This window comes from Sinocyclocheilus rhinocerous, unplaced genomic scaffold (assembly GCF_001515625.1).
Source record: "Sinocyclocheilus rhinocerous isolate Xijiao unplaced genomic scaffold, SAMN03320098_v1.1 scaffold115, whole genome shotgun sequence".
NCBI classification, from domain to species: Eukaryota; Metazoa; Chordata; class Actinopteri; order Cypriniformes; family Cyprinidae; genus Sinocyclocheilus; species Sinocyclocheilus rhinocerous.
In genome coordinates, this window is record NW_015650001.1 from 2,519,033 (window position 1) to 2,528,940 (window position 9,908).

A 9,908-nucleotide genomic window follows, 5' to 3' on the forward strand; every position below is an offset into this window, starting at 1 on the left:
CCCGGGCTGGACTCCTCTTCGTCCACGGTGAAAGCCGATCCGGCGATGCACAGCGCGATGTTGATGTATTTCCTCAGTTACCAGCACGGATCAGCTCCAGGCATGACGAAGTGGATATCGTCCTCTTTTGGAAGACCAAACAAAGTAGTTTCGCTTTCACAACGAAACACACAGCGTCTTCACGACATGGCGGCAGCGGCAACAATACTACAGTGAGAATAAAAGTTACGCCTTCTTTCTTTATGTGAACATTTGGGCGGTGTTATGCAAATCTTCCCACATCGTGAAGTAGACATGTGGGGGCGTGTTAGAACGAGCCGTTTTAGGTAGGCGTGGTTGACTCTTAACTTTTATAAAGAATATCTCTTTTGGATTTGAGACTTTAGTCTTTGCAACTTTACAGATCTTCTTTATGCACCAAGAGCTTGTAACACTTCAAAGAGAAAGGAAAAATTTAAATCATAAATAGCTTCAAAATAGCATTTATGTTCAACAGAAGAAAGAAACTCATTCAGGTTTAAAACAACTTTTGAGCAAGTAAATGATATAAAAATAAAACACTAATTTTGGGTGAATTATTACAAATACAGTTGTTTTAATAGGAATCAATCCATATAGTGTTTTATTTTTATATTTGTTCATTGTTGTTCCACACAATGTTTGCACACTGTTTGTTTTATTTGTGTATTTGTAATGTGTATCTTTGTTCTCGTTTTTTAATAACAAAGATAAAATAATGACAAAGATTATCTTCGCCCACTTTGGCCTAAATATTCGCCATTATTTTTTTAAATATTTTGTCACCTTGTGAATGGCTTTGTAATAGGGAAATTAGTTTGGCTGTAATGCTCAGACAACTTGCAAAATAGAAAAACCAACATGACAAAGAATCGTGATTAAAATCATGAATCCTGATATTTCTAAAAAAAAAAAATTGGGATATGATATTTTTGCCATATCACCCACCCCTACTGCCATCTACAGGTTATAATGGTGATTTAAAGGAGACATATTATGCCCCTTTTTACAGTATGTAATGTAAGTCTCAGGTGTCCCCAGAATGTGTCTGTGAAGTTTCAGCTCAAAATTACCCCACAGATGTTTTATATCATTTTGAAAATAATATTCCTTCCCATTTTAAGTGGAAGCAGAAACACTGTTTTTCGTGCCTGTCTCTTTAAATGCAAATGAGCTGCTGCTCCCCGCCACCTTTTCCAGAATAGAGCTGTGCCATTACAGCTCCTACCTGATAAAAACATATTTTTTAGTTCTGATTATCATGTTTATCGCGCTGAAATCATGCGTTTTAAACCATATGAGTTTAAACTTCAGATATAAGGTTTTCTGAGCGCACACATCCGAAGCACATGGACAGAAAGCGGCTGTCACAGCATGTGAGTACTAAACTAAGTTCTCATTCACACACAAGTTTACGTAAAAACACACGAGTTACAAAAACAGTCGGTTATGTCTGTGAAGGTAAACGGCTGGGAAATAAATCGCTTGTTTATTTTAGATCTGTGTGGCAGCAGCAATATACAGTAACTAAATCAATAATTCCACTGCTCTCTTGAGGCTGGGACTCTAAACAGTGTTCTGTACTCGTCAGTGCAGCCAAAGACAGAACAGTTAGCATGTTTTGCTATGGCATAAGAGCTGGTACACCGTTGTCGCTTGTGAAATCAAAATTATGGCGCGTGGATGGAAACTTACAGATTAAGGGGCGGTAATATTATGAGATCCCTTTGCAACGTCACTAGGGGAGTGAAATCTGACGCGCTCGTTTTCTCAGACGCTTGCAGAAAAAGGCTTACCTTAATCATTTTGGAGCTTTAAAGTGCTGGAAACAGTTGTGTGAAATGATTGAAAGTCATTGAAAATTGCTTGAATTTCTCTCTCAAAAAGGTTGTACAAACCCTGAGATGAATAATGTAATAACATTCGACTATTTCTGCTACAACACCATGGTTATAGTTAGCGTACTGCTTCTGGTTTTCTACGTCAGTGCCATTTGATCTGTTAAACAGATTTCTGTGCAGAATTTGAATGCTTCTCACTAGATCTCGCAGCAGTCTTCATTCATTCTGTGGCGAATTCAAATGTTTCTCCCTGGATCTTGCAGCGCTGTGCAGTAACAGTGTAGCAAAATAAAATTTGGTTCCTGAGTAAAGCTGTTCTGGGCTCGGACAAGTTTGTTTGCGCTGTGCTCAGTCCGAGCTGATAAACGGATAAGCTCAAACGAGTAGTGCATTTTGAAGTGTTTTACATTTTATGGTTTTAGTTAACTACAATAACACTGGGTTGTGATCATACAGCTTGGGTTTGAAGTCAACATAAAACTTTATTTACGTGTTGATATGCGGTCAATCTTTTTTATTTGTTGACTTTATGGATTAATTGAATGTTAAAGAACTGATAGTTCTGTTATTGCAGTTCTGTTTGTGTGTTTAAGTCAAGTCAAGTCAAGTCACCTTTATTTATATAGCGCTTTTAACAATACAGATTGTGTCAAGTTCCAGTACATCCAAACTAATTTCCCTATTTAAAAATATTACCCTATAAGGTAGCAGAACAGAACATGTTTACAGTTGTCTTAACAAATAGTTTCTGACAGCTTATAGAGATGGGTCAGTGGTGTGTGCTTGGTATGCTTTGGGTAATGTTTCTCACAAAAGTTGATAAATTGAATTTCCATTTTAAAACACCACTGCTACAGCCATACATGTTCAGACAGATGTATTTGGTCAATGTGTTATGGTGAGATGCTCTTTAAAGAAAAACCATAAGTGTTGTGTTTTAAAAAGTGTTTAAAATAGTCCAGGTTTAAAAGTGACTTCTGGTCTGTTCCAGTCATTTGAATGGAAGAATGTGGTGTGAGAACATCCCATAATAAGTGCATAGAGGTCAGGTGAACCCAAAACCAGCCTAATAATACAGGGCTAAAATGAACAGTTCACACTAAAGGGAAAGTTGTGGTCACTTACTCCCCTTCAGTCATGATTTTATCATGATTCTTTATCATGTTGGTTAAGACTGTTTTGCAAGTTACTCACCAGTACATCCAAACTAATTTCCCTATTTAAAAATATTACCCTATAAGGTAGCAGAACATAAAATAAAAAGAATGATAGGCCATTAAAACCATAGTAGGGGTGGGTGATATGACCAAAATATTTCACTTTTTAATTTTATAAAAAATTAGGGCTGTACGATATATCGTTTCAGCGTCGATATCGTGATGTGCGCATCCGCGATAGTCACATCGCGGGATGTGTGATGTTTAGTGTACTGATCGTTATATTTATACTGATTGTTTTCTTTGAACACACAGACACCATGTTTACACATGAAACGCCCCGCGCTGCAACAGCTAAAGTCTGTCTACACTGGACGTGAAAAGCGACTATTGCAAATCATTTGAACTTTGTGTCAGTTCGTCATAAATAAAACGCGGCAGCAGTTTACTGTCGGGGATTTGTCGTGTTGCACCGTGCCGCATCTAGTGTAGACAGCATCACTGACTATAATGGGTTCTATAATATTTATTATACAGCTCGCGTCTGGTTAACACGGTGAGAGCCACGCAGATGCACGTGAACACTGAATTCCGTTCACTTCCGTGTCTATTAATGGCACATATGTGCGCAATTATGTCAAAATGCATGTCTCTGCAAGTATCCTTGTCAACACAGTTGCTTATGGTTTAGGTGAAGGTAAACAAGTGAGAATGTGTAACAGTATATTGGTTCACAGCAGTTTAATGTTCCCGGAGGCTTTCTGTGTCATGAATGTTAATCAAACAACAAAACACAGAGAAAAATCACTTTTGTAGCTTTAACACAGAATTATTAGATTTAATTTATACAATGAAGACTATGTAGTGTTATTTTACATTTGATTATTCAATTTCTGTATCTGAATACTATTATACTTACCTGAAAAATATAAAGCACTGTTTATTTCATTTGTGTCTTTGTTCGGTTATATTTAGCTATGCTTGTAATTTGTTTATTTTCTATGCTGATTTACTCACCTACAAAATCACCCCAATCATTGATTATTTTTTTCCAAATAGAGCTATTCAAGTCATCTGGTGGGTTTTTCTTTTTTTCTTTTCATATCGCAATGTATATTGCAGAAAAACAAAATATCGCAATTTGAGTTTTTTCCAATATCGTGCAGCCCTATTAAAAATAATAACAAAATGCAAATTACAAACAAGGACAGGGAAGATACGAATGAAACAAACTGCTGCTATTTTTTCAGGTATTGTAGGTCTGTTTAACAGCAGCATTCATCATAGTCTGAAGTCTTGCATTTATACAATCAGAGCAAAAGATGCCTTCTGTAATCTAAAATCTTGCAGCACTGCTGTGGCTAGTGAGTAATTGAAATCATCAAGACATCAAGCTACTGTCAGTTAAATCATGTATCAGTACTGTGTGAGTGTGCTGTTAAAATGAGTGGAGACTTCAAACAAGTCACTCACATCTCTCTCTCTCTCTCTGTCTGTCCCAGTAGCGTGATCGGCATAGTCTGTGTCTGAGCTGGTGACTTCTCTCTGGACGGCGTGAAAGCAGCTCTTCTGCTGAGTGCTCTTGGAGAAGATGTGTGCGCTCAGATAAGAGACTCTTCACACGACAGACAAAAATGTGAGTCAATAACCTGACGGCACCTTCCATTCAGACCTGTCATAATTCCTGAGGGGTAATAAAAGCGTAATGTCTAAATAATGGCTGCCAAATAGGCTAACAGCTTTATGAAAAGTGGCGGAGTGGTTTGTGTCTCTCAGATCACTTCCTTGTAGTCAGAACATTGTTTCACAGCAAACAATATTTACTTTGAGTGGCAGTACTTCAAAATGTGTTGATTGTGTTTTTTCCAGGGTTACCACACGTTACCACAAGAAAAACTAATATGCTAATGAAGGCTCCTTTTTATTAATTAATTTATTAACATTGCTGTAATGTAAAAATGCACAAGCAATAATGAAAAATAAAACTGTATTTATTAAAATAATAATTACTTAAATGTATTTTTGTTTTTGTTTTTATTATTATTACTGGTTGTCATCACATCAAGCCTAAAGATCTCATTTGATTGTGACTGTCACTTAAACTATTGTTTACGTATTTGTGACTAAAGCATGTGGTGAAGGCAGAAAATGGTTATGGCTTGTCTACAGCTGATAGTCTGGATTTCAATGCTAGCTGGCCAACACAAAGAAATACAGTCTGAAAGTGGGAATAATGCATGTAATAGGACACTAGCTTGACCCCGATGACAAAACTCATGAATTTAGCTTGAACTACTAATACTGTAGAAAAACTGGTATGGGAGGTTACTTTATTTATTTTAACTCTGGTCTTTATTAAAAGTCCAGGTAATTCTGACATTCCCACTGTATTTTATATAGAACAATAGATTTTTGTGCAGAAGAACAAACTATATAAAATGAGGAAACTTTTCCCCAACCTTCAGGGGTTTCTGGCCTTGTGACGCTCCTGGCCCGCTGCGCATCCTTCTGAAGAATCCCAGCTTTAGAAACGAGTAGCAGAAGTTTATTTTTAACACTGTTCCTGATCTTTTCAGTCTGATCTTAATGATTGTGATTTGCATTTCAGTGTGGAATTTTTTCTAATGATTTTCTTACAATGACAAAGAGATTCTTTTAGAAGTTAAGAACTATTTTTTTTTTAACTGACAGTAAATTTGCAGGTCTGCTTGTGAGCAGATTTGGAGAAAACTCTCTGTGCTGATAGGTAGGGATGCAACGATACAATTTTTTCAGAACCGATCCGATACCAAAAATTCTGAGTATTGGCTGATTCTGATCCGATACCAGCGCATTTTTTTCTTTTATAAATCAATGTAGAATTTCTATACTTCTGTGTGTTGACCTGATCATCACTCTTTTGTGTGTTAAACACAATCTACTAAATATAGACAACTTCATTGTAATGAAAAATAACAAATGAAAAAATATATAATCATAATCTGACAAAAAATACTATTATAAACTAGGTTAATGGATAATTCAACAGCAAAAGTTATTCTAGAAAAATCATGGGTGCACAATGGCTTTTAATAATCTTTCATTGCGCAAAAATATAATAGGAAAGGGTATGGCTCCAATACAGAGCGGCACAAAGTGCTTATGCACATCCCGTGCGCAAAATGATGCGCTTGAAGCAACACGGAGTCACAGCGCGTAGCTCCGCATAAAAAAGGGAAGAGATATTGGTGCATTGTGTATTATATCTGTGCGATATTTTATTGAGCCTTTTCTTTAAAGGTCCCATGGCATGAACATTTCACTTTATGAGGTTTTTTAACATTAATATGAGTTCCCCTCAGTTTTATATCTCAGTTATTGTGCGCTCTTGAAGAGAGTTTCATCTTTTTGACTGTAGTAACCGAATGCGACACGCAGTTTGAATGCTGAATAGAGCATAGATATGTATATACATATCTATGGAATGGAGGATGACCGATAGACGCAGCGGGGAGAAGAGTTTACGTGAACTTGACTTAAATATTCATCTATACTTCACATTAAACCATGGAACGGCTTCAGAACACTTAAAATATAGAGCACGAAAACTTGGTGTTTTATAATGTTTTTGTGCTTTTCGTGGGCTTAACAATAACACAGAATAGTATACGCACAATATCGGATTTGGATCGGTCTCATCTGACCGATACCCGATCCGGCAGAAAATGCCAGTATCGGAGTCGATACCGATACTGAGTATCGGATCGATGCATCTCTACTGATAGTTAGTTTTAAGGGTGCGAAATGGTTGTGAAAAAAATCTCACTCATTTTAGCAGTAGTAGACTAACAGTAGTGGAAAAAACTGAACAATGAATTAAGAAGCTACAGCATGTGAGTCTTAAACTGCAAACTTTGTGCATGCCAGACTCTTTTACTTTAGGACAGTGGAAGAGATCATTTGAAAATCAGTTTCTCAGTGTGCAATGCGGATCAGTGGTATGTTTGCAGTGTTTGTTTCATGCACAGCAGTTCTTCAGTTTCCATCTTTGCTAAAATCCTTTTGGGAGGTTTTAATCTGTTTGGTTTATGTATCCTCTGTTAACTAAAGTCTACTTTTAATGTATGTATGGCAAATAAAAACAGTGCAGTTACCAGTACAAAAGTAATCGTGCTTCACTCAGACACTCTTGCTGTTGTCTTTGGCTGATGATCTCTAGTTTAATGCACAAAGTGAACCTAATAACAGTATACGCTCATGCTATGGATGTGTGCATCATAAAACATACTCTATCACTGCTGTGAACTGACCACACAGAACATGAAGAATATAAAAAAATTCAGGAGTCAGCTGTCCACGGTAGTCCTTAAGATATCAGCACAATAACACTCTCAGCAAAATATCGTCTAATTATCGTTATCGATAAAATCCCAGAAATTTATCGAGATATCACAGGGCTCCAGACTGTGACTAAAATGGTCGCATTTGCGACCAAAAATATTAATTTGCGAGTGAAGTTCTTGCTGAGGTCGCTCGCCACGAGTATATATATTTACATGTTATGACTTAAAAATTGGCATGTAATGCCTTTTTTCCTGATTGTTTTGCGATCACATCTTTTGTTATGTTCACGTATTAAACTGAGACGATGCGCATCAAAGTTTTAGTGGAAAAAATAGTTCAAACAGTCCTCATCTCTGCCGCACAGCAGCATTGTTGTGCAGCGCGAGAGAGATCGAAATGACGGAGACGTGCGAAGTGATAGTGCAGAAAAGCAGTGCCTATTTCATGCACAACTTGAACAAACTACAACAGGTACAGCTGTCAGCTGTGTGGATATTGGCAATATCGTTAACAATTCTCGTTTATAATCATTAATAATATGGCTTCTTATCAAGATCTTAGTCTATGCTGTGCTCTGTTAATGCGTGGACTTCATATTATTTGAAGCACAGTTGCCGTCCATTAATCACAAAAAGCTTTGTTACTTTTTAATAAACAAAGTATCAGCTTTAAAATTATGCCAAATTCATAACGAAATTCAAACAATAAATACGGTTTTGGCGCTCTTTAATGCAGCAGGCGTGATCGCTTAAGCAAGTGAACCCATTTAATCTTTCTCTTTACTACTATAGTACATAATGAACATGAATTAACATCAAAAGGTAGGCTATTTTACAGAATAACCATTCGGTGTCCATAAGTTCATCAGTCAGCTAGAAAAATAACTATAAAGAGGAGCATTAAAAATTAAAATGCTGATAAATTCAAGAAAAGATGAGACATAAACACATGATAGTATGATTGAAATCTTAAAAAGTAATAATAAAATAAATATTAAACGCGTTTATTCTGTGGCACCTAAAAAAAAATGATTTGGCGCCTAAAATTTTTTCTTATAGGAGCCAATGGCTCCTTACTCGATTTTTTTGTTTGAAAGTTTATCATTTTATAAAACTTTTTTGTGAAAACTTGTATCTGTACTGTAAATTATGCTTTTTACAGTAATTTTACAGTTTAATATGGTACTATAGACATTGCCCTACCCCACTCATATGGTATTAATTTTATTTGTGCAGGTCTTAAAAAAAGATCTTAAAGTCTTAAATTTGAGCTTAAAAATCCTGCAGGAACCCTGTCCAGAGGACATGTTTACTGCTGTGAGCGTGTTCACGTCGGCTGCGTGACAGGAGACAGAGAGGGGTCAAGGTGTCTGTTGGCGCTCTTGTGTGCCAGCGTATGGCTACTGTGTCATCGCATCGCCCCAAACGACAGATGGGAGGGGTTGTGTCCCGTGTGCCGCGGGAGACTTACGTTAGGAGCAGATGGGGAGAGAGGAGAGCTCTTTTTGTGTGTGTGTGTGGGGGTCCTCTTCATTTCACTCAATGGGTCACATGAAAGCCTTTCATTGTTCTGTTTTTTGTCTATCCTGTACTTCCCTCTTTTCTTCATGGGCTCACTCTCACCTGCTCTAGCCTTTGTACTCCTCCCTGATGCAGGCCAACACACACACACACACACACACGCGGAGCAGATTACTTGTCCCTGTTGGCTCGGGCTTCTCAAATGTTCAGATGATTAATGGGCTCAGAATCTGAAGGCACTCACCGCCGCCGCTGCCTCATCCATTCCTCCCATCCCCCTGCTTCTCCTCTTTCTCCCCCAAAACCATCTATGTTTGAATGCAGGATCACACACAAACACACACACACAGAGCCACCAAATGCTGTTGAGGGTCGTCCCAGCCTCTCAGAGTTGTGCTTTGTCACTCAGGCAGCTGCTGTATTGTCTCGGGCCATGTTGGGGAAGGCACGTGCTCTCCGGGTGGAGGGATTGCCGCGGTTTGGCCAGGCTCTGGCGCGCTGCTGCAGAGGGTTTCCTGACAGAATGTGAAATTGGAGGATGTCTCGTCCTCCCCCCAGCCATATATACACTAGGGTTGTGTCGATGAGGAAATTTTCCCACCGGTTAATCGGCGTGTGACAACACCGGTAATACCGGTATCACCGTCAACACCGTCTATCGCGGCAAGCCTAATATACACAGCCTGAAGACACAGAAAACACCGATCTCACGTACACACACTTAAAGTAGCGGTGGAGTCCTGTGATGGGGCAGTAAAAGTGAGTGCAGATGGTCAGGCCTGAATAGAGGTTAACCTGGAATTAGGGCTGGGCGATATGGACAAATTCTCTATTTTTTTTTTTTTTCATATCAGTCGATATCGATAATTATCACGATAAATGTACCATTTTTATTTCTTTCAAAAGTTAATTTAGAAAAACTTTTTTTTTGTTCGTTAAATTATTTTTTTTTTTTTTAAGTAACGACCAAGCGGCCAGCGGCAGACAGTGAGTTGATCTTAGCCTATGTTTGATCAATTTAGCCTTCTCAAATAATCACGACTAGCCTA

General features: G+C 37.9%; 1 protein-coding gene across 1 annotated transcript in view; it reads left to right on the forward strand.

The window, feature by feature from the left end:
* The first annotated feature begins 4,522 nt into the window (after window positions 1-4,522).
* The window catches only part of LOC107711252 (bromodomain-containing protein 4-like), a 48,831-nt gene continuing 43,445 nt past the window's right edge, over window positions 4,523-9,908 (forward strand). The window contains exon 1 of the mRNA XM_016516207.1: window positions 4,523-4,652. The gene's annotated coding sequence lies outside the window, so the exon portion shown is untranslated. The remainder of the gene's footprint in view (window positions 4,653-9,908) is intronic.